Source organism: Melozone crissalis, unplaced genomic scaffold (assembly GCF_028551555.1).
Source record: "Melozone crissalis strain CALT ecotype California unplaced genomic scaffold, PUWL_Pcris_2 ptg000005l_1, whole genome shotgun sequence".
Taxonomy (NCBI): Eukaryota; Metazoa; Chordata; class Aves; order Passeriformes; family Passerellidae; genus Melozone; species Melozone crissalis.
In genome coordinates this window covers 18,253,761-18,279,854 of record NW_026535783.1, presented here as the reverse complement: position 1 = coordinate 18,279,854, position 26,094 = coordinate 18,253,761, and positions in this window count along the sequence as shown.

Here is a 26,094-nt window from a genome sequence, read left to right as displayed (position 1 = left end):
TTGTGCTGTGGTTATTGTGGCATGCACTCTTCTAAACTTGAGGTTTATTTAAGATGCTACTACAGCACTAACACTTGACCATTTTAAACTCCTATTTGATATGGGGCCCCCCACCTTAGGAGGGAAAAGTATTCTGCTTAAAACTCCCAGTGCTGTCCTCTCCACAGGTGCATGATCCTCTGTGAAACAGCCTGGAAACCAAGAATGGCTAGGTTTGTATGCTGCACAAACCTAGCACCACAAAGAGGCAATTTCTCACTATTACTAAATGCAAATATGAATTTAATCTTCCTAGAGGCATAACTGATGGCACCAAAACAAATCCCAGCTTTTCCACCTTTATGTAACCTCTGCTGCTGAAATTGTATCTGTAGACACAGCCATAAAAATGTTGCAGTGTGATTAATAATATAACAGGAGAGAGGTTTTCATTGCTCCTCAAAACTGTCAGCTCACATTCAGTAAAGGAGAGCAGCTGATAATGTGCACAGACTAATGAAGCATAGAAAATATCTTTGCTCATGATATCCTGACAGCCTGAACAAATTTTAATCAACAATTACTTTCTTTGTGCCAATACATTATTGCATTTTTCTTTGTGACAACGTGAGCAGCTGAGGGAGCTGGGGTCCTTCAGCCTGATGCAAAGACAGCTCAAGGGTGACCTTATCACTCTCTGCCTGAGAGGGAGGGCTGCAGCCTCTCCTCCCAGAGCACCTTCAGGCTGAGAGGACATAGCCTCAAGCTGCACCAGGAGACATTCACTGGGAGGCATCAGGAGGAATTTCTTCCCAGAAAGGGTTGTTAGCCATTGGAACAGGCTGCCCATGGATGTGGTGGAGCCACTGTCCCTGAAGGTGTCCAAGAAGTGACGGCACATGGCACTTAGTTCTACCTTGCCTTGTTGACAAGGTGATCAGTCAAAGGCTGGACCTGAGGATCTCAGATGTCTTTTTCAAATGAAATGATTCTGTGATTCTGTGTGATTTATTTTACTGAAATATATCATTAAGCAAAAGATGTCCCATTCAAAATTTTGCTTTTTGCATAAAAATAATACCTTCCTAAAAATTGTTTCTCAGAGTCATTCAAATATTTTATTCTCTGTCAACTATTTTTCATAAAATGACTGTTTCAGCAAGTGAGTTTACCATAACCATATGGACGAGTTCAATATTTTAAGATCGTGAAAATTATATCTTCAGTTGATTAATCAGAGAATGGCTCAGATTGGAAGTGATCTTTGAAATCATCGGGTCCAACTCTTACTAAGAATAGGATTGGCTTTCCTGTTAGAACAGGTTGTTCATCACCTTGCCCAGTTGAGATATGGACATACCCAGCAGCAGAAATTCCTGTATTGCCTCTGGTAATATGTTCCTGTGCTAAAACAACTCTTCTACATATTTCCCTCCATTCCTTCTCCTCCTCAAAGCAAAACTGTTTTGTTTGATTTTCTTTTGCTGCATTTTATGTCACTTGTCTCCTGTGTTTGTTCTGTATCTGTCACAGGAGTATGGCTTTTGTCTTCTCTGTGATAAATATGTGTACAGCAGGCGGATGTATCCCCCTGTCCTCAGCAATTCCATCCTCACAATAACCAGGTGCACTTTTCAGGCTGTCCACCACATGATACAGATCCTTTATCTGTCTGGTGCTCCTCCGCTGAGCTCAGTTTCTAAGTACTCTTACAGCGGAGTGCTGCAAGTGCACCAGAATCCCACACAGTCTCCACATGTGTGAAATGCCTTCATTCTACATTATTTTCCTAAGAGAGGGACACTTCCTGTACTTTAAGATCTATTCATTTTCCTCATTGTGTTAGTTAAGCCAACAACCACAGATGGGATATCACCTGATATTTCTTTCCTATGGTCAACTGTCAGCTGTACTAGAGGGGTTGGAAAGGCAAGTTTCTGTACCTCATTTGAAATAGCCTTATTCCTTTACTCAGTCCACCACAAACCACTTCAAAGCCTACCCAGACACAACACAGTCCTTGCCCCTTGCAAGACCAAGTGGATTTCTGACCTTTACACATTTGGAAATTGACAGATAAACAAGAAAGCTCTTTTCCATTTCTGAGTCTGATACCATGATTGCACTCCTGTCCTCCCTAGAACATGACTCACTGTGAAGGATGGAAGTGCATGACTCAGCCTTGCCAGTCTGAGACCTGGCAGTCAATAGCTGAATTTAAAGCCCCAATAAGATATCATTAAATGATAAATATTGTTCTTTAGCTTTTATTAATAAATGTTTAAAAGAAGGATGTCATACCAATATAGACCACTTTTTTACGAAATGAGAGCAGAGATACAGTAATTCTATACTGTTGTCATGTATTAACCTTGGTCCCTACCTTTGGGTCTTAAAAGTGATACAGATTTTGAGTTTCCATATTATGGGGCAATCTTTTAAGTATGAAAAAAATATGTCTTCTGCAGCTAGCATTTTTGAAGTGTAATTAAGACTAAACCAATCACACTATTACTATCTAAATTTAAAAAAATATATATTTTTTTTCTTATTGGAACCTCTAAAGGGGAAGAATTCTAAAACTCAGCAGCTGCCAACAATTCAGTGTTACTTTTACAATCTTTGCAAAAACAGCTGTTAGCAATGGACATGTTGCTCCTCTGCACAGCATCACTCCTCTCAATAGGTTTCATCTATTATTTCAGTACATACATAGTAATGGAAGCTTCCTGACAAGAATCATGTGCTACAGAATATACAGGAATGAATCTTCAGAAAAGAGTAAGAAATCACTGCTCCACTGAATGGTCCAAGCTGGATGAATCTGTTTTATTTTTGCTGCCAAAGCTATTCATAATCCCTTTTTCCAAGAGCTGCATGAATCTCTCTATTCTAAATCCTCTCCATTTCCCTTCTATTTCCTTTCCCAGACCAGAATATCATTGGCTGTGTATATTTCAGTGTGACAAAGCTGTTTTGTTTTCACATGTAGATCTATATTCAAATGTATTTATCTTGAGAGATGATTCTAGTTGACTCCATGGTTCAAAAACATAAGAGATCTTTGGTAGGATGTGTGCAGCTCAACAAAGTGAAGCTTTTCTCTGTGCATGCCCATCCCAAAAAGCATTTTGGTTTCTTGTTAGCTGTCGCTTCCCTTAATTTTTAACTCGTGACTTAACTTGCAAGATCATTCTTCTGTTTGTCGAGATAAATAAATGACGTGATGTCTTATAGTGCCACCCCTTTCCACACTGATGCTTGAGTTCCAGCTGCATCCTTTGTGGTATTTCAGTCCACGTTAGAATAATCCACTGCTCCTCTCACAGAGACCCCAAGTAAAGCCCACACTGTACAGTGATAAATTTACAGTGCAAGGCATGAAATGGTCAAATGGAAGGCAAAGCTCTTTTAAATAAAATTACAACCCTTTTTTGATTTTTTTTTTTTTTAGTAAAATATGCCTGAAACTGTAGAGCTTTGAATTCCTAAATGTTATATACTGTTTTACTGTTTGAAAATACCTTTTCATTAAAGAAAAAGAAATGAAACCCCAAAATGGCAGCAGGTCATCTTGTTACATTAGAATAGTTTTCCAAGTAGCTTTATTCTTAATCCTTACTCTTAGAGGTACCTGCTCTTTTCTTTGAAGGGACATAAAAAATTAAGATTTAACTCTCTGAATATAGTCTGTAACATTCAGCATATGATAGCTGGAAGCTATTGTTTCAATATTAATTTTTTTTGGCAAGCATTAGGGACCTATAAACTTCAGGTATGCACATTCTTGTTGCTTGCATTCCCTTTGTGCATTTTTTATGCAAACTAAATTCTCATGAAATAGAATTTTATGATTGAAAGATGTATGATTAAGATTCAAACATTACTGTGTTCAGTCGCAGATAATTCATGCCGACTAACTAGAGGGCATTAATACTATATGAATTTATTTCTTCAGCTCTTGAAATATATTTTTCAAAGCTTTGAACAACTAACAATTCTTGCAAAATAAGAGTAATATAATCTGAATTTTGATGTCTTATTCTAGTGAGGATATAGGTGAGCATCACAGATAAAACTTATCGATGTTCAGCAGTGCTGGTACTAGAACCAAAATTCTTTGGATGAAGAATAGGTAAAAGACAATAGTTAGGCAGAACACACCACAGTATACAGAATAGCTGCAGTACAACAACATTGAAAGCAGTAATAATTTTACTTGGAAAAGGTACCTTTAATTGGCTTAAAAGCATGACAGAAAGAAAGTGGACATTCTTCTCTTTGCAGCTAGAAAAACAAAAACAAAACCAAATCAAACCAAAAAAAAACATTTTGGAGTTCTAAGTATGGAGAGAAAACCAATTTTTCATCAATTAACCATTCCCTGTTGCATAGCTATTTGTTTCCTGCAAATGTGAGGAAAATTGTACTTGTCTTTTTAATGACAGAAGGGTGAGCCATCTGCACTTGCTGTTGAATATCAGATGTGAACAGGTGGTTGCTATGAAAGACTATGAATCTGCTAAATTCATTCTGAAGCTTATGAAGCAATAGCTTCTAAAAAGGTTTTAGCCCAGTGTAGACTCGACTACATTTTTCACACAGTTTAAAAACCAATCTCTAAACACATTACAAATTCTGATACATCAATAGCAAAAAGTAGAACAGAAAACTGTACTTCAAAACATCTTTTTGTTTATGTTGGTTATAATGTTATAATGTTGGTTATAATGTTATAATGTTGGTTTATTTCTTCTTTTTCAAAGCAGAAATTTATAGGTTGTATTTTTAGCCCAGTCACTGGAAGTTTCAACAGAAATTTATCAACAGTAGAACTAAAGCAACACTAGAAGTATCTAAATGTAATTGTGTTAGAGTAAGCATAGTTCATATGATACTTTAAAAAAACTCAAACACACCTGATTTATGAATCACTTCAAGACATAGGATAATATAGTGATCAGCCAGAAGCAATTTGTATCAGCTTTTGATGTCTTTTAATACAACAGAATTTTTGATGGGATATTTGAATGCTTGTGAATCCTATATGCTATTATATGTCATCTGCTTAAAATGATAGTATTTATCTGTACTGTAGAGATAATTAATTTTTCAACATCACAGCAGTTAAGATCAAAACCAGTTCAAAGGTTTTCACTGCCAAGAATGAGTGGAAAGAACAGCTACATGCATCATAAATGCTTCGGCAGTTATTTTAACTCTGCACAAAACCACTGGCTCCTGGCTCTGAGTAACCAAGGATGACACAGTGCACGGCAGTGTGCTGACTCTAACTGGAGCTCACCAGAGTGCCAGGAATAGCTCAGCATGGGGACAGGAGACGAGTTTGGCCTAACACACTGTGCTTTGGAAACATTTCAGTGCCTGCTTCCCGCTGTCTCATAGGCACAAGATGCAACAGATCATCTGCTCCTACCTAAGGCTGATAATGAGCCAGTGCTAGGAAGCACAATAGGATGTGTTTGCTTGTGCTCTAGCCAGGATCTGTTACAGGGGTGAGTAATCACCAATTAAGATGCATGAGAACATTTATTTGTGCCTCTGCTCGGCATGAACACTCACGATTGTCAGGCATCATACATCCGCTCCTGCTGATAAGTGAGGCATGCCCACACAAACCAGAAAATACATTAATTTTTCTCTTCTGGCTTCCATTCCCATCTTCTTCCTTGTTCTGGTGGAACTGGAAAGGAGGCTTGTTCAAAAGGAGCTTCACCTTTGGGGTGTTCCCGTACAGCTGGTACACAGAAGACCTTCTAATATCTCCTCTAAGCATAGCTTAAGATATGTCTACTGAAATCCAGAGGGTCTTCTGAAATGTAGAGTGATAGAGAAGGGTGGCAGACTTAAGGCCCCCAGAGAAAAGCCTTTGGGCTAAGGCTTCATGCAGGGAGCTGGAGCCAGGAGACCAGAACCAGTCTGGAGCAAATGCAGACAAAAATGCTGACATATGAAAGAGGAGAGTGAGAATGGTGTCTTCATCTGAGGGTCTCAGGTCTGAAGTAGAGACTGAATGGGCTTATGTGGAGATCCTCCCACATTTTTACACAGTAATCTGGTTAACAGAACTAGATATGCAAAGCAATACCCACTTGGCTCTTTGCTCTAACATCTTCTACGTGAAAACTTGGCAGGTCAGTGGTCTCCTGTTTCTTGATACTTAAGAAGAGTAAAACAATGATTCAAGCTGCATGTTCTGCCCAGCTTGAGGAGCAGGGATACAAAAATATTCTAAAAGATATCTGAGGAGTATATTCTATCTGAGAACTGAAGCTATCTAGAAACAGTTTTTCAGGAAGATACACATTTAGGCCAGAAATTTTTTTTTGTAATATCAAAAATAATTGTCTTATGACTCAAGGACGCTAGTTTGAAATCTACAAATTTGTAATCTTGCTTTTACAGACTCAAATCTGTTGCATTTGAACAACAAGAAAGGAGGTGAATCTGAAAAAGTGAGATCTCTTTATTCTTCAGTGGAGATTACAGTGTCAGCTGCCAGAGAAACAGGTTAGGAGCAGCACTGAGCACCAGACATATGAACGCATGCATGTTCTGTTAAAAAAAATTTACATTCTACCAATTAATTCATCCTCTGTTTTCACCAGTATCTGGGTAAAACATAATTATTACAAGTGCTATTGTTTAAATGTAAAGACTTATTTGCAATTTTAAATTAAGGGAGTTGCATTCTCTATGAGGACAAGTACTTCAACAACAACAAAGTTGTCATCATAAATGGTACTGAGAAAGTTAAAATCCTTGGAAGTTTAAACTACTGCTTGGAGTAGTGTAAATACTAGGTCTCAGAGTTACTTCTGAAGCAGAAGCATGACAGGCACAAGAAAAGAATAAATAATATAAATTAATTTTTCATAGGATTTGAAATTATCCACCATTTGAAATTATACATCATTATTTTAATTATTTTAGATTTTCATCAGTAGATCAAAGTGGTGGTAAACTTTCACATAATCTCTTTTTATCACAGTTAGAGAGCCTTAATATCTTAAGGATCACTTTTTACTAATGTGTCTTCATTAATTTCCTTCTAAAAATTTCCAGAAGAATCTTACTTGATTTTTCTAAGAACAGATCATTTGGGCTGTTTTTTCAACTCTCAGGTTTGTTTTTAAATAAGTCTACCTTTGATAACTCCAAATTCATTTCAGAATGAATTGATGTTAATGAAGAAACAAATTCTGCTTTCTCAAAAGGTTTTTTATACATGCCAGAGCAGTCAGAAGGAAATATTAATGAAGTCAAACATAGGGATACATACATTTTTATTTGGAGGGAAACTCTGCACCGATTTGAAAGCTGCATTTTGCCATATGAGTAATCAGATAATAGTTTAAGCTGAGATGTTGCAAAGCAATTATAAGTTTCATTGTGCACTACACAAAGAGTAATGTTCTTAGCACTTGAATTGAAAAAATAAGAAGTTTATACTTTATAAATACTACTCAGTTAGCTGTATAAATTTCAGATGACATACTCCATAGCATGTATATTCAGAAGATTTTAAATTTATTAACTCCAGCATTTCAAATCAATGACCACTAAAATTTCAAAATTCAGCAGCCTGTCTGTAAAAAATCTACAGACTTTTGACTGAAAACAAGCCCAGTTTGGTAACACTATTTACAGAACTATAGAACAGCTTGGGTTACAAGGGACCATCTGGTTCCAGCCCTGCTGCCGTGGGGAGGGACACCTTCCACTAGAGCAGGATGCTCAGAGCCCCACCCAGCCCGACCTTGAACTTCTGCAGGGATGGGGAACTCTTCTTTCTCTGGAACTGCGAGTTCCAGTTTCTCCGGAATTGCTCTACAATGTCTAAATTGTTCCAGTGGAGATCACAGAGAGCTTGGGCCTGTCAATGTATCAGACAAAAGAGTAGTGCTAGTAGTGCTGGTTTACCTTAACTGCACAGTTAGTCTGAGAAGATTAAAAAAAAAAGGAATTTTTTTTCCAGAGACTTAGGATAAATACACCTGGAGATTAAGTTGGAATTCTTAAGTAATTTATACTTGTCCCTCCAATATCAATCTCTGCTTACCTTTTCAATAATTAATATAAAATTATGAATGTTCAACATTTCATATGACAGAGTATTAGTATATTCATGCTTCAGGATGATCATTTATCCACAATTTAGGATGTTAGAAGGAAATTAAAGAACTTGATTCATATTAAGGAGTTGTTTGGATTTTATATTCACTGGTGGTTTTTTGTATTAATATGAATTACTATGGTAAGAACAGTCAAGATCAAGAGAAGCTTCACTGATTAGACCTGGACATTGTTATGAATACAGTAATTTAAATTAATAAATTTTACTAAGTTGATTCAGAAACTAATAAGCGAAATAAAATAATATTATATAGTAGCTTTAAATAAAAAATAAATAACTGAACAACTTAATAGACATGCCAGGGTCTTGACCAACAAAAAGTCTGCATCACCTTTAAAAAGTCTATTCAAAGCACAGACAGGAAAAAACCACTAATGAAATAAATTAGAAAAATATTTTTTTTTTCTCTGTGATCTCTTCCTAGACCTAGCTAATTAACCTAAAAGTGGTGCTGTTTTCAGCACCATGGAGATGGTGATGAAGATGGAGAACCTGAAAAACAATAACATCAGAGAATACTTACAGAGTTGTTTGCTTGGGTGTTGCTTTTCAGAGCTTGCTCTGTGCTGCTGATCTGCTGCAAGGACTCAGATCTCTGCTAAGGACCAACATAGCAATGCAGTCTTTTCAGGCATTCTGTTCTGAGGTGTAACAAGAAACATCTCAGCACAAATCACAAACTGCTGCTTCAAAGAGCCCTCATTGTTCAACGCAGATATTTCGTTAGCTAGAGCACCCCAGGCAGTTAATAATTTATTTTTACAAAGAGCAAAGTGAACAGCTTGAAACAATTACCAACCCCGTTGTCCAAAGTGAGCTGACAGAGCCGCTGGTGAAACAGCACAACTTCCAAAGCATTCTTTACACAGCACTGCAAGTACCAAACTGGTAAAGCAACCCACTTCACAGGTTCATCCAAGTTTTCCAGCAAAAGCTACTCTCTTTCTTAGCATCACCCAAGCAAAAGAATCAATAAATTTAAGCACTTCAGAAATATATTGCCCTGCACTGTGAGCTTTACAAACATTTTTCACTTATCCGCTCTAGTTTCAGTGCAATGTTGAAGCTCAGGTAGGTTGGAATGAACAGTAGAGTAAGAAGAACAAGACCTGGTTTTTAGAAGGGTATAAGGATTCTCTGAATAGTAGAAATAACAACTTGTGCTTCTTAAAACACAGTTTTTGGGGTTTTGGCTTGGCTGCCAGGAGACAAATCCTACACATCTAGGTTGTTTTTTAGTTTTGGTTAGTGTTTCAACAATCATTGAAGACTTAGGCAGCATGGCTCATCACAGGGGAAATGACCATTCAGAACCTGAATGTCGCCAATATAAATAAATACTCTGCATAGACTAAATCCCAGGATAATAATGGAATATTCTTGTAGACTACAGCATAATTTAACCACAAATTCTCTTACGGACATAATGAACTTCAAGTAATGATGGCCTTCAAGGCTTTTTGTCTAGCACTCTTTTAATTGGGAATTAATTCAATAAGATAAACAGAAAAATAAAAAAAAAATCCAAATAATTTCAGTGTAGGTTGAAATTAAAAGTTTTCATTTTTACGGTAGAAGAGGACACATTTAAATTTCCAAGGTACTGCTCCTGAGTGACCTCTGAAGCGCTGCAAAGACTCCCTATCATTAAATTTAGTCAGGGTTTGAAACAGGCTTTTTCCACAGGCTTTTGTGTTTCTTTACCTAAAAGAAACACAGTGAAGCATGGAAAGTATAATGTAGTTATAATGAAGTACAACTAATGGGAGTCTATTTGTGTAATAGAAACAGAATTGAAACTCCATAAAGTGACAAAGAAAAAGCAATACCATACACCTCATTTTGTGCACAAAATGCTCCTTTCCTCTGCAAGGAGTAAGTTTTAGGTTGTTTTGTTTCTTTTAATACCAGTGATACATTTTCACTGCAGATGCAAACTCTGTTCAGTGCTTGCCTAATGACAAGTCTATAATGATATCACAGTTTGCATTTTCCTGCTGAGTTTTCTCCAATATCTCATGAGTGCTAGTGCAAACCACCTCACATAAGTCCAGTGCACACAGCAAAATCAAATATGTTTCAGTTTTTCATAGCTTCTCCATTTGCCTGGTCTGTATACACAAAAACGTTTTTTGCTTCATGGCACCTGTGAAATTTTCTCACTTTGCTAAGAGCTGACTAAACTTAACAAACCATATAATGTTTGCTTCCCATTCACTTTGAACTACAAGGTGGCATTTACTTCAGAACAGGGAGTATATTTTTCCCTGTACTCTCACTACTCCAACCATTACCGCCTTGGTTATGCGCACCATGTTTAAAGCAAAAAGCAATTTTCATTATAGCAAAAGAACAAGAAAGAATACTGCTGTCAGACATTGCTATAAATTTCTCTCCTAATTCAAATGACCATCAACTAAAATGTTCTGTCCTGCTGTCAGACACAATGATTATGATTATATCTGGGAATAAAATCATGGAGTTTATTATTACCTTAAAATAGGCAGCACCAAAATAAGAAAATACAATAAAATCTTTTCATTTTTGAAGAAGCTGGAAAGTTTGTAGTAAAATAATACAAAGAGAAAGAAGCTTAATTGTTGTAGCACGGCATCCCCAGCCAGGTAACAATTGGCCTTGACTCCATGATTCCAGAAGGCTGATTAATCACTTTATTATACTATACTATAAAGAAACCCCATCACCCTTACAGACAGTCCGATACAGTCAGACCAGATTGGTCAATTAATCAAAACACCATCACCACTGGCTAATTAAGAAAACACTCTTTGGTAAACAGATTTCCATAACAAATTCCACATGTTCACAACAGCAGATGCAGCAAGTGAAGATGAGAATTGTTTATCATTCTTTTCTCTGATCTTCTCACAGCCTCCCCTGCGCGAGGGCGTACACGGCCCTATGTCCGGCTAGCTGAAGGGGTGAAGCGGCCGACGCCCCTGCGCATCGGAAGCCAGCCCCCCTTAGCGTCCTGGCCTCGGGCTGGGCTGGATTGCGGACTTGGGTTCGCGCTGGACGAGACGAGAGAGGAGGCGACCACTTGCTGGGGGTAAAACGTCGGTTTATTGAAGAGCCCACATGCAGCACAGGGCAAACCAACAGGTGGAAAAACCCACAGCAAAATGGCCACGAACACGGGGGGAGACAGAGTTTTACAGGGAAGGGGTGGAGACGGGAGGGGAAGCCCAGCTAACCAATCGGGGAACATGTGGGGAGGTACATAAGAAAACTGACACAAGAACTTATCCAATAAACATAGAACAAAGGAGGGGTCCCGGGACGCCAGCCAACCACGACCCCCAGAGAGAAGAATGTTCTAGAAAGCAGGGAGGAGTGGGGGGTGATTGACTGGGCTCAGGGAGGAGGAAAACTTTACTTATATGGTGGGATAAGGGAGGAGCAGTTATGTAACTTGGGAGATTGACAATTAACAGGGGCAGGGGTAACCATAGTAACATAACTGCCAAAGGCTCTGTGGCGGGAAAACCGGAGGGGGAAGAACCATTTTACAAAGAACAGGGGGGAACAGTACATAAAATGAGGGAACAAAACAAGAAATTTAAAAACACACTACAACATCTCCCCGTTTCTTAACAAATAAAATAAAAAGAACGGGAAGTCCACAGAAACTTAAAATTCAGGATCTCGCGGCTCTGTCTGGCCAGGCCTCGCCTTCTTCGAGCTGGAATCCGCCCGCCCCTGGGTGGTCGAAGGAAGTGCGGTCGCTCCTTCCTCATCTGTAGCTTCTTCAGCCTCCGAGGAGAGGTCTTCCAGCTTGATGGGCTTGTCCGACGGGACTGCGGCATGGTTGACAGATGCTGAGGTATCTCTGGCCATTAGTCTCTGGACCAAACCGCGGATCAAAATAATGAAAACTAAAAGTATTATTAAACTCAGAACAACCTTGCAAAAAGACTCTATTATGGAACCGGCCCACCCGCTGAGGCCCCAACCCTTAAAAATGTCCCCCAGCCAGTCAGAGGTCTCTTGCTTGACCTGATGGACAAGGTCTTGCAGCCTCTTGATGGAATGTCTGGCGTCCTCGGCCCGAGAGGACAGGTTCAGGCAGCAGAGGCCCACAAACTCCTCACAGTGATGATGAAGGAGCAGCAATAGAAAATCTATTGCTGCTCTGTTTTGGAGTGTCGCCTTCCTTGTTATTTCCTCGTCTGTGAGGAGGTTGTAGAGTGCGGCTGAAGTAAAATTTGCTTGTTTAGCCACCCAACACTCTAGGCGGCCCAATTCACCTAGAGCCTTCGCCACCGATACCCAAGGCAACAAGATGGTAAAGGCGACGGATTTTGAGTGTGACCAATGAGTAATTTCATCATCACAATCCTCAGTGAGATCCTTGAGATCTCTTTTAGGTCTAGCCAATTTGGATGTGATGTTTGTCTTCTTCCAATTGATAATTTGAGTGACGTTGGGGGTAAACAGCGTCAGCCGGCCAAAAGTGCACGGCCCTCCGACCAGGCCAGAGGGGATGCCTGCCCACGCCCGGTCGCCACAAATTAAAAACACGCCTCGGGGAAGGGAGTAAGGGGTCCGTCTGGTAGTGGTGGGGCCGAGGATCTTTAGGACAGCCTTACACCACTGCTTAGCTTGGTATTCTAACTTGGACTGTAGCACTACCTCACTACCCCTCTCGACGGGGGCGATTGTATAATCAAACTGAAAGCAAATTGATGCATTGGTCGAGCCGAGGAGATGTAACTCTGTGGGCTCGGAGGGTGCAGGATCCAGCCTGCTCACTCCGTCTCTCCAGGCGTTGGAGGAATCAAAACTGGGGAGGATAGTAAGGCTCTGGGCTAGGATAGCGTTAAAGGCACTTTGGAAGGCAGGAGGAAACTTGCCTGGAGAGAAAGGGATCCCCACAAGGCAAGATGACATTGGGTCCTCTGCTGCGCCAGTGTCTAGGCATATACTGTCCTGTCCTAACGATTGAGCCAAGGCACGCCAGACGTTGACTTTCGGCTGGGGGATGACCCACGGCTCTGAAGGTGGCAAAAGGAGTCCGCAGGTCGTCATGATCACCATTAGCAGGCTGGGTTTGGGAGCCAGCGATGTTGAAACGGGGGCCATGGGGGAGATGTAACTGAAATGAGATAAGATAGTAAAAGTATGACGAATTCACAAGAATGGTTCTTCTCCAAACAACCAGTTTAAATAAAACATACGGGGGGTAAGAGCTGGAGCAGGGGGTGAATGGGAGGAGACATGACATAGGAGGTCAAGGGGTGGAGGAGAAGCTGGAGGAGAGGGCTCTTCTGTAACTGGGGGGAGATCCGGAGAAAAAGACAAAGATTGATGGTGTGGTTTCCGACGCCAACAAGCTTGCCGGACCTGTGGTACTGCCTCTCTCTTGGTCCTCTGTTTCGGGACGAAGGGCCTGACCCACTTAGATGGAATCCACCTGGGGCCTGAGGGAGTGGACACGCAAGCATATCCCCTCCCCCAGGTCACCAGGTCAAAGGGGCCCTCCGTCTGCCAGGTCTCCGGATCTTTTACAAGAACCGGTGGCCTGGCTTTAGGCTGCAGCTGCTGGTGACTGCCGAAATGCCGGACCACCGGAGGATTCTGGCTGTCAAAAGAGCAATTTAGAAAGTTAAGCGTGTACAATGCTCTTGACAGCCGGACGTGGGGGGTCTCCACCTTCATCGCGGGTTGTTGCCGGGATAAGATCTTCTTAAGGCTCTGGTGGGCCTTCTCCACCATGGCTTGGCCTGTTGGGGAATAGGGGATGCCGGTCTTATGCACTATTCCCCATTGCTGCAGGAAGCTCCGCAGCTCCTTGGAGGTATACGCAGGGCCGTTATCTGTTTTTAGGGCCCTAGGGATGCCCAAGACAGCGAATGCCTGAAGCAGATGCTTCTGGACATCCGCTGCCTTTTCGCCTGTGTGGGCAGAAGCATAGATAGCCCCAGAGAAGGTATCAACTGAGACATGGACGTAACACAATCGACCAAAAGATGGGATATGTGTCACGTCCATCTGCCACACCTCGCAGCTTGCCAAACCTCGGGGATTGGCCCCCGAGGCCACAGTAGGCATCTGATCATGTTGGCATTGGGGACATGTGGCCACTATCGCCTTGGCCTGATCCTGCGTCAGATTGAATTGCCGGACCAGGCCAGGTGCATTCTGATGGAAAAGTTGGTGACTGATCTTAGCCTGGCCGAATACGTCTGGGAGAGGGGCCTGCGTAACAGCAGCCGTGGCCAAAGAGTCGGCACGACGGTTGCCTTCCGCAATAAACCCGGGCAGATCAGTATGTGATCTCACATGCATAACATAAAAGGGGTGCTCACGGTGGGAGACTAGCTCGACGAGCCTGTTAAGCAACTCAAATAATCTTTTGTTGGTGACCTCTTGAAGAACCGCAGACTCAGCTCGAGACACTACACCTGCGACATACGCAGAATCTGTAACCAAATTAAAAGGCCTAGGGAACCTCTGGAATGCCCTGACGACTGCGTCCAACTCAGCAACTTGTGGAGAGCCCTCCACAACAACAACGTCGGTCTCCCGCTGCTGAGTCTGAGGATCCTTCCAAGTCATCACTGACTTGTGGGATGCTCCAGACGCGTCTGTGAAAACTGTCAAGGCATCCAGCGGCTTCCTGCTCTGAACCTTTTTCAGCGATAATTTAAACTCCGAATTGAATAATTTGTGGGCCGGCCGATCTACTGCGATGCGCCCAGTGTAGCTATCTAGTGCAAACTGCAGGTATTCATTAGTTTGCAGCAGTTTTTCAAAGGTCTTTAATTTAAGTTGGCCCGATTCCAATTTAATTGGGATATGTATGCATGCAAAATCACACCCCGCCAGCTCCCTGATCCTCGATCTTGCTTTGAGGATCAGTTCCGCTACCAACTCCTGTGGCCGTGTCATTCTTTTGGACCGATGGTGGCTGAGGAACACCCACTCTATAATTAAGAGGGGGTCACCCAGCCCCTGGTCCTTTACACTGGTGTCCCACTGGTGTATCATGCCATGGAGGTGTGGCAATTTTCCCAGTATAATAAATTTGAAGGGCAGGCCCGGATGGTAACGGTGGGCCTGCCTGGCTGAAATAACTTTCTGTATCTTCTCCAAGGCCACCCCTGCCTCTGGGGTGAGAGCCCTAGGGGAACTCAGCCTCTCTCCCCCTTTAAACAAATTGAAAAGGGGGGCTAGGTCCTCAGTTGAAATGCCTAGCCAGGGTCTCACCCAATTTAAAGACCCACACAGCTGATGGACATCCGCTAGGGTCTGGACTTTTGTCCTAATAGCGAATTTCTGCGGAACAATGGTCCGCTTTGTGATTTCGAGGCCCAGGTATTTCCAAGGTGGCATCCGCTGAATTTTGTCCTGCTGGAGCTCGAACCCTGCAGCAACCAACGCATTGGTTGTCAGGTCAAGCGCATGGGCAAGCAGACTGTGGTCGGGTGCACACACGAAGATGTCGTCCATGTAATGGTGGATGATGATGACATCCCCGAGGGCTGTACGTATGGGTGACAACAGCGAAGCGACATACCATTGGCAGATCACAGGGCTGTTCTTAAGGCCTTGCGGAAGTACCTGCCAATGATAGCGCTTGGCCGGGGACTCACGATTGATGGACGGAACCGTGAACGCAAAGCGCGGGGCATCGTCTGGGTGCAGGGGAATCTGGAAAAAACAATCTTTTATATCTATAACTGCCAAATTCCAATTTTGGGGGAGCATTGCTGGGGAGGGCATCCCTGGCTGAAGAGGACCCATGTCCATTATTTGTTTGTTAATTTGTCGGAGGTCGGTCAGGAGCCGCCACTTGTCCTTATTAGGCTTCTTAATGACAAACACTGGGGAGTTCCAAGGTGACATTGTCTCCACCAGGTGGCCTTTCAGTAACTGCTCCTGAACGAGCTCATTGAGCGCCTTTAATTTTTGCTTGTTGAGTGGCCACTGCAAGACCTGTACTGGTTTATCTGATAGCCAATTCAGCTTCCAGGTCTGGCGCTCCTCAGTGGCCACTGCCCGAAAAACCTGGGGAGCCTTTGGGAGGTCAATTCTGGCTCTCCACTGGGCTAGTAGGTCCCTTCCCCAGAGAGGCTCGGTGTAATCTAAAACGAACGGGCATATAGAGGCCAATTGCCCGTCGGGCCCCTTAATTTGCACAATGCTCTTAGATTGATTGGCCAATTGAAGGCCCCCAACACCTGAGATTGTGCCCGCAGCACTTTGCAAGTCCCAATGCCACAGCCACTCCCGAGAGGGAATGATCGTCACATCCGCACCCGTGTCCAAAAGACCCCTCACGATCTTTTTGTCCCCGCCCAACGAGAGCTGACAAGTCAGGCGGGGCTTCTCCCTCCCCACTAGCTGTGCCCAGGCTACTGTCGGAGGCGATGTCCTCTCCACGGAGTTCTTCCAATGATCTTTATCTGGAACCAGAATAGCCTGGGCAATGATCTGTCCCTTAGGGAGGAAGAGTGGGGGTCGGACACAGTACAGCCCTACCACGAAACGGTCCCGGTCGGTAGTTACCAGACCAGGGACGATGTGGATGTCTCGCGGTGTGTGCTTCGTGTCCCCGACGACAGTCCACCTCCAACGTCCAAGTTTCCTCCAGCGACCCGGGTGTTGCAGGTCGACAGACACCAGCTGGATGTCACTACTAGGGAGACAAAAGTCCCTAGTTAGCTGCAGCCTGTAGGGAGAAACAGAGGACATGGTGTTAAGCGCAGGTACAGTACCACAGATTGGTGTAGTCACATCAGATAAGTCAGTCAAGTCTGGCAAAGTAAATGTTGGAGGCTCTCTCTCGTCTCCTCCCTCCCCGCTTGTTGTTAAGTGGCCTGCCGCATTTTTGTCTTCGCGCAGGGAGGGGCTGCGCTCCGGGCCTAGTTTTTTGTGCCCTTACTCTCCTCCCTTTCCCGCTTCCTTCTATACTCTGAATAATCTAATCGCATCGGGCATTGGGGCATCCAATGCCCTGTCTTGCCACAGAGGTGGCAGGGGTGGGTGGCTGTTGATCTTCTGCCGGACCCGGGTGTTGGGTGTCCGGCAATGGGGGCAGCTTCTATATCAAAGAAGTCCGGTTCGAGGTCCTCCACAAAAGCCACTGAGGCTCTTTTAGGCCGCGATGGTAGGGATACTTGGCCTACCACGGCCTCTATCATGGCCTCCACCATGGGCCGGGGACTTCGAGGGAGCCTCCTGATGGCCTTCCGACACTCTAGGTTGGTGTTGCTATACGCCATCCTCCAGAGCATCTTCTCCCTGTCGTCATCCCCGGTCGCCTGCGCCTCCACATATCTGTAGAGGCGCTCGATGAAAACCATATAAGGCTCTTGCGGCCCCTGCCGGACTTCATCGTCCTCCCATTGGGAGGTCACCACCTCTAGCTTATAAAAGGCCCGCTCTGCTGCCTTAGCGGTCTCTACAAGCTGAGGCAGGAACAAGGCCTTTGCTTGAGCTACCCCCTCTGCCCACTGTCCCTCGCCCAAAAGATGTTCTTGGGAAATTGCCAAACCGTCCGCGTCATGAGACATTGAAGGATTCCCCCAAAGGATCGGGAGAACCTCCACTATCTCCCTCCTCCATTCCCCCACCCAGACCCTAAACTCCATGGGTCTTGTTAAACTGGAGAAGAGGGCCCTCAGGTCCGCCGGCACCAGATCTCCCTCTGCAAGGGCATTCCGGAGCATACCCCAGAAGTATTCAGACCCGCGGGAGTAGTCCTTCTGCGCCTTGCACAGTTCCTTAATCCGGGCCTGTGCTAAAGGCACCCACTGGGCCTGAGAGCTCCCCTCCCCGCTGAGGTGGTACGTAACTGGCGCGGCTTCCAATAGAGGCGCCGGCCCCGGCTTCCAGTCATCCACCCCCCCCCTCCCCGAACACAAGGCATGAGAACCGGAAGGGGGAGCGTGGGAACCGGAGTTGGAGGAGGTTGAGGCGGGGTCTGGCAATGGGGCAGGGCGAGGGAGTGGGCGCGGCACACCGCCCCTCTCCGCCTCCTTGATGAAGTTCGGAGGCGGAGCAGAGTATGAAGGTGGAGCAGGGGAGGAGTTAACAGGGGGCTGAACCGGGGTAGGAACCTGGGGAGGAGCCGATGGAGGATCAGAGGGCGGAGAAATGGAAGGGGCAGAGGGAAGAGATGGGGGAGGGACGACCGAAAAAGAGGTTGGGTCCAGGGGAAGAAAGGGGTTGGCATCAGTGAGGAAAGGGTTAGGAGGAGAAGAAAGAGCCATGGCGGGAGCGGCCGCATGGCCGCCACCATCTCAGGCACCAAGAGACCCCTTTTGAGGGTCTTCGCAAAACCGAACAACTTTGGGGTTTGAAACCGGGGACTTGGGGACCGGGGTAGAGGGTAAGGGAAGAGAAGGAGCCTGGCCAGGGCTCCTCGAAGGGGGAGGCCGAGCCGGTCGAGGGGGAGCAGAGGCAGGATGGACCCCCTGCCTCTGGTCGGCCTTCAAAATCCCCCTCGAGGGCTCTTGCCTACGGGACGAGGGAAAGGTTTGGGGGACAAGGGCAACTGAACGAGGAGAATGAGGGGACAAACCAGAAACCGCGGGACTTTTCTTAGGCTCCACAGGCGCGCGGAGTGTCGCATGCACTCTGCGCGCGCAATACGCCATGGTGGCCAGTTTTGTCTCCCTGGAATTTATGGCCTCTTCTAATTTTGCCACAACGGCTGCCCAAAACTGCGGCTCTTTTACGTGTTCCGGGGAGACCTCGGGAAACCTAGAAAATACCCACTTAACTAAACATTTTAACTCCTGCTCGCGGGCTTTTTGACCACCCCAAAGCAACAAACCCTTCACAACATAATAAACCTCCTTCTGGGATTTTCCCAAGCCGGCACCCATGGCGCCTTTCTACAGCAGGAACTGCTGCCGCTAGAAAAGGGGAAAATCCTCTGATGACGCAACTGCACGCCCGGGAAACAACGAGAACTTAAACAATGAGCCGCCTGCAGCCGGCCCCTGCCCCCCCACTGCCCCAAAGTCTGGGTAAACAGCCGGAGGGAAAAAAGGAAATTGGGTGATGGGTCCGGCCCCACGTCTGGGGAAATCCGGCACCCAAAGGGAAGAGAAAACAAAAACGGCGCGGGGGCGAGGAAAAACCTCAAGGAGGGAAGGCGGGGGGTAGGTCCCCAACGCAGGGCATATACCCCTAGGGAAAGTTAAAAAGGCAGAGGGGAAGCCAGAGAGTCCCCAGGACGGGGCCCGAACTCACCAATCCTGCAGTGGCGACAAAGAAAAACCAGGCGAGGGTCACTCGTCTCGGGGAGTCGTCCGCTGAGGGTGCGAGGAGTCTCGACTCCCTTCCGCCAGGGAGCGCTGCTCCTAAAACGGAGCCTGCTACTACCCGGGGTAGTCTGGCGTCCAGAGGGTAAGTAAATCCCAACTCCGCAGGGTCCAGTCTGTGGTCAAAAGTCCACTTCGTCGGCCCCATGTTGGGCGCCAAATTGCGCGAGGGCGTAAACGGCCCTATGTCCGGCTAGCTGAAGGGGTGAAGCGGCCGACGCCCCTGCGCATCGGAAGCCAGCCCCCCTTGGCGTCCTGGCCTCGGGCTGGGCTGGATTGCGGACTTGGGTTCACGCTGGACGAGACGAGAGAGGAGGCGACCACTTGCTGGGGGTAAAACGTCGGTTTATTGAAGAGCCCACATGCAGCACAGGGCAAACCAACAGGTGGAAAAACCCACAGCAAAATGGCCACGAACACGGGGGAGACAGAGTTTTACAGGGAAGGGGTGGAGACGGGAGGGGAAGCCCAGCTAACCAATCGGGGAACATGTGGGGAGGTACATAAGAAAACTGACACAAGAACTTATCCAATAAACATAGAACAAAGGAGGGGTCCCGGGACGCCAGCCAACCACGACCCCCAGAGAGAAGAATGTTCTAGAAAGCAGGGAGGAGTGGGGGGTGATTGACTGGGCTCAGGGAGGAGGAAAACTTTACTTATATGGTGGGATAAGGGAGGAGCAGTTATGTAACTTGGGAGATTGACAATTAACAGGGGCAGGGGTAACCATAGTAACATAACTGCCAAAGGCTCTGTGGCAGGAAAACCAGAGGGGGAAGAACCATTTTACAAAGAACAGGGGGGAACAGTACATAAAATGGGGGAACAAAACAAGAAATTTAAAAACACACTACAACACTCCCCCAGCACCATGCCTGGGAAAGTTGTGCCTGTTGCTCTCTGTGGCTAGAGAGCTGTGGCCACACTTCATGGGCGAGATGACGAAATGATGCTTGGATTATGGAATGCAATGTAAACCACATCAAGTGTTTGTCTGATCCTGCACAAATAGCTCCATCTTTTTGCATTGTAACAAGCTCTGAGTGATGGTGTTTGTCTTCCCAAGTCAAAGTCAAAAATGGTGAAGCCCAGATTTCCTGGAGATGCCTGAGCACCTGCCATGGGAAGTATTGAATTAATTATTTTTCTTTTTCCATTACCTACTATACTGTCTTTAACTCAAGCCATGACTTCTTTCACTTTTACTCCTCTGACTGTCTCCCCCAGTCTACCAGGGGAAGGTGAGTCTGTGTGGCTCTTAGTTCATAGCTTAAACCACAACAAAGAGAAGGTAAAGCATTGTTAAAATGAGTTGACCAAGACACCAAGAGGTTTGCCTTGCACATCTACAGGGCACATCTCATAAAAGATCAAAAAATGTCTGCATCTGTTTTCTGGCATGGTGCACTGCAGTGTGTGACCTGAAGTCCCAATCTCAGCACCATTCATATCTTTTGAACTGTTTTGCAAATAATCTTTTAACAATGGGCGCCTTTGCAAGAAAACAAGGTTCTGGGACATGGCAGATATGTAGATATAGATATAGATTATATAAATCTATATTTATATAATGTTCAATAAATATATAATTGATTGTACGTTATATAAATCAATATATAATATAACATATATCATATTTAATCAATGCAGATATTGATGACATAAATATAAATGCATATATTTAAAACACTGTAGAAACCTAACCATGTGCTAGGGCAGGGCCTCAGGCAACATAACTTCTGCAACCAGAAGTTTTGCTTTCATCCTAGACTTCAGGAAGATGCTTATTCCATGACTTGATGAAAATTGGAATTTTGATTTTGACTGTAATGGGGTTGCACCTGAAACTGCCAGGTTATTTTTATAATTTCTCAATAAGTGAGACCAAATTTATAAAATTATAGAATAATTAAGGTCAGAAAAGAGCTCCAAGATGATTGAGTCTAACCTTTGACTGAACCACCTTGTAAACTAGACCCTGGCTATAAGTGCCACGTCCAGTTTTTCCAGGGATAGTGACTCCATCACTTCCCTGGGCTGCCTGTTCCAATTCCTCTTTCTGATGTCCAACCTGAACCTCCCTAGCCCAGCTTGCAGCCATTTCCTCTTGTCCTGTCATGAGCTTCCTGAGAAAGGAGGCCTATCCCTACTTTTCTCCAGCATCCTTTGAGGGAGTTGTAGAGAGCAATGAGGTCATCTCTGAGCCTCCTTTTCTACAAACACCCCCAGTCCCTCAGTCACCCCTCACATGATTTATTCTCCAGACCCTTCCCCAGCTCCATTGCCTTTCTCTGGACACTCTCCAGCACCTGAATGTCCATGTTTCCAGGGCCCCATCACTGGACACAGCCCCCTAGGTGTATCCTCACCTGTGCCCAGCACAGGGGGACAATCCCTGCCCTGTTCCTGCTGGCCACACTGTTGTGGACACAGGCCTGGATGCTTCTGGCCTTCTTGGCCACCTGGTCACAGCTTGTTGGAGAATTTTGCTCAGACATGGCTTAAAGAAAGAGGCCATGAAAATATACAGCTGATGGAAAAGTAAAAGGCAGCTGTAAAGCAGCAGTTCTCAAGCCCGTTTCTGTAAATAACTAGGTTCTCAGGCACATTTTATGAACAGCAGGATTCTCAGACAGTCTTCTCATAACAGGTAAACATTCTGTCCTTTGGAACAGACATGGAGGTTGAGAACCCTTCATATCAGGGTGAGAACAAGAATCTTGGTTTCAATAAACAAACCACAGGTATTGAAAACAAAAGGAGGGATTAATCTTTTAGCTGTAGCCTATGAGGAGCTCGGATTTTGCAATATGCATGAGTTTAATTAACACCACTATAAAGTGTGTAAGTGAGATCAATAAATCAGAGTCGATGCTGATCAACAAGGATGGGTCGTCTCCCTTCGCTTTCAACACAGCTGGCTCATGTTCAGCTGCCATTGACCAGCATCCCCAGGTTCTTTTCCACTGGGCAGCTTTCCAGTCGTCCTGCCCCTGCCCTGTAGTGCTGACTGGGGTTGTTGTGACCAAAGTGCAGACCTGGCACTCTGCTTATTGAACCTCTTTGAACAGCCTCAGCCCATTGATCAGAACAAAAGTCTCTGTCCACATCAAATGTCTGTCTTTTAAAGGTTCTCTTCACAGTTTACTTCAAGTGTATGTTTTTAAATAACTGACTTTTTATGTGTTGCTGATTCTTGCTTTCAAAATGCAGTGAGATTGTAAAACCATTCAAACAATTTTCAAAAGGTAATATATAGTTATCTTCTGCTAAGTGAATTAAGGATGAGTTTTAGGGGTGAGAAAATAAGTTCTTTGCAAGCACTTGAGTCATTAAGCTAATCATCTTTCATACTTAAGTGAACACATCTAGAAACAATATTAATTTCCTTGGGAAATTCTTAATAATTTGCAGATTGTCTTTGCACAAAAGGCAGCCAATGTTGCAAGTGGTAAATGTTCCTTAATGTTACCCAACTGCAAGTAAAACTTTCATTAGGAAAACATGATGTAAGAAGTTATCATATGTACTAGAAAATACTGACTTTTTGAAAACTAATAATAGAGTTATTTAAACTGTCTCCTGCAGGAAAGTCTACATACTTCAATCAGCCCTCATTCTGAGTATCTTCCCCCAGTTTAGATACTAGGCATTATATTCTATGGTGTGGAATATCCCTTTGGCCAGTTTGTGTCATCTGTCTCAGCTATGCCCTCTCACAAGACAAAAAAAAGAATTCTAGTTTTAGGATTAACATGACTTAGGAAAAAAAACCAAACCAACAAACATCAGCTTGCTATCAATATTATCCCCATTCTGATTCCAAAAACACAAAACTGTGCTAGCTGCTGAGAAAAAAATTAACTCATCCCACTTGGAATCAAGAGAGTATGTCTAAATCACCCACCACCTCCTCAAGCTAAATTGGTATCATATCTTCATGACAGGAATGAAAAAGACATTTCTGTGATCAAGCAAGTTGAAAATTGTAATAGCATAAACTGGTTAATTCACGACCAGGATCAAAGCGTAATTGCAGTACAAGTTAAGGAGAAGGGCTTCAGAAGCACAGAGAAAGGTGAACAAATGTGGCAGTAAAATGTAAGACAAGTGAGCTTATTATGGCATCCATCTGGACAGTAGCAGAATTGGAAGCTGAAAAATGCACTAGTAGATATACTGTCTGAAAACAGATGGGACAAATGAAATTGAAATGAAGAGGAGGAAGAAAAGAACAACAGGATTTTTGTCAGGTAAAAGAAATTACTAGAAGAGTTATAACTCTTTTAGAAATTGATTCAAAATACAGGAACCTAAGAAAGAGAATAAATCTTGGTATTTATAAGATCCTTTCACATGCAATTTAAACAAGTGTTTGCTTTTGTCTCAGCAGATCCTCCACAGATAGTATTTTAGAGTAGGCAATTCTCCAGTATAAGTCTGTAAACATGCCAGATAAACAAACAGCATCATTCACACTGTAAATTTTGCCACACTTGCAATCCCAGGTGCACAAATAATTTGGGTTGCACTATAAGCCTGGGAGCAGTCAACAAAATTCAAGATTCACAAACAGTGTAATTTATTGACTATTATGACAGAATAAGGTTCAGAAGTTGCTGCTGATAAAACCACTGATGTCAGAAAGCATAAGCAATTGTATTTCCACAGAATAATGTTTACCCAATGTTCCTGTGGGAGGTGATGGGTACAGCCCTTTGACTTTCCCAGGATACAAAGTAGAGTCTCCTCTGATATTCCTCCTCTCTAAATTTATATTCATATTGATTTTTTAAATGTAGGGAAAAGATTTCAGTTCATGTCATTTCATGGTCAGGTGGAGTTTGAGTGACCTCATACATGACAAACATACACAGGTTTTGCTTCATTAGCCTATGTAGGTGCTTGAAGAGGAAAATATATTATTGACTGGATTATGCAAAGTTCAACCTTCAGTCACCATTTGGGTCATTCCTTCATCTTAATTTCTCTTAACTACATAGTTTTAAACAGACCATGACCACAACACCTCTATGCTCCTCCATTCTCTGCTCCATTCTCTGTTTCATGCCTCTCTTGGGGCAGCACACCAAGCTTGGTGTTCCTCATCCTAATGTGTGTACACAGTTGATCCTTGGTAAAATATTACCTGCATAGGTACTCCTCCATGCTGAGCTTTCTCTTCCCACAGCACGTATTTCCACAGCATTTCACAAGATTTCATCAAAACAGGGTGAAAAATAAAAATCAAGATGCTCAGTTCCTGTTCAGTATAGGTGGCTGAAAGAATTATTTTGTGAAAACTTTCCCTATGAAGTACATAAATTATGTTTTGCCTTTGTTAAGCAAAAAATAAATTGGATTGTATTTATCTTTTCTAGCTTCTCTAGTAATTCACTGGTGTTCTGGAAAAGTGTCCTGTGATAAAACCTTCATATTTCCAAAAATCACTGTTCAAATCAGGAAAACTAAAGCCTATGGGATATGAACATCGACACAATAAAAATATAATTAATCTCACTTGGTTGTCTTGGACAATCATTTGTGTTTTGTTCCCTTATTTCTAAATAAGAGAAAGCAGAAAACAGTTGACAATGTGTCAGATGTGGCTGAAACCATTCATTATGGTTACTTTCAGTCTTTCTCTGCCCTTTGTGGAGGGATAAAATCTGATACATGAAGTGCGTGTTCCTCCCCGCACCTGCTGAACTGTGATTCAGGTAGATAGTAATTTCAGATTTTTCAGCCTTCCTTATGCACTTTTTGGATCTGAAAGAAATGAGGAAATCTTACTAATGTAGAAGTCTCTCCTTGAGACATGCTCTGATAAAGGTCAGCAACATTCTTGTCTCTGCTGAGGACCTGCAAAGTCTGATTTGCTGTTACATTGCAGTTTTATTTGTGTTATAGTGATGGATGCAGCTTTGCAAGCTCACTGAGGTCTTGAGCACATGTGATGTGCATGAAGAGGTCAGTGATCAGATTCCAATAATTTTGAACACTTCATAATCAGTACATTAAAGCAATGTATTCAATTGTTCATTTATATTCGTCCTGGTTTTTTAAAGTATGGAATCCTCATCAGCTGTTCTTTTAATGTAAAGGTGTCACTGCGATAGAAGGCATTTGTCCTCTTTTACTGCTCGGTGAGGTAATTACAAATTCAATAAAAATTTAAAGGCAATTAAGCTCTTTCATGGTGCACAAGCTCTTATGAATCCTAAATAAGGGCAAAATAATTGTTAAAGACCAAAATTCTATACTATCATTATTCTTAAAATGTCAAATGTTAGATAAAATGCCCAGAGAGAAATCTCTGCCCAGCACTCAATCTTTCAGATTCTACAGAACTTCATGCTGGCAGCACATGCTAACCATTATTTTGTACTAACCAATTTGCTAACCATTATTTTGTACTTGTTACATGCTTTTTAGAGGCCATTACCAAGATCCTGTCTCAAGGATTCTTTAAAAATAAATAATCCTTCATGACATGACAGAAAATATTAAAATAAATAAATCCAGATGGTATTTCCTAATGTCATAATCAAAATGAAACACATGGTTCTACTGTTCTCTATTAAATATTGAAAAAAAATTACACTAAAACTTAGAAAAGAAAGAAAGCAGCTTCTTATGAAAAATACTATTAAATAT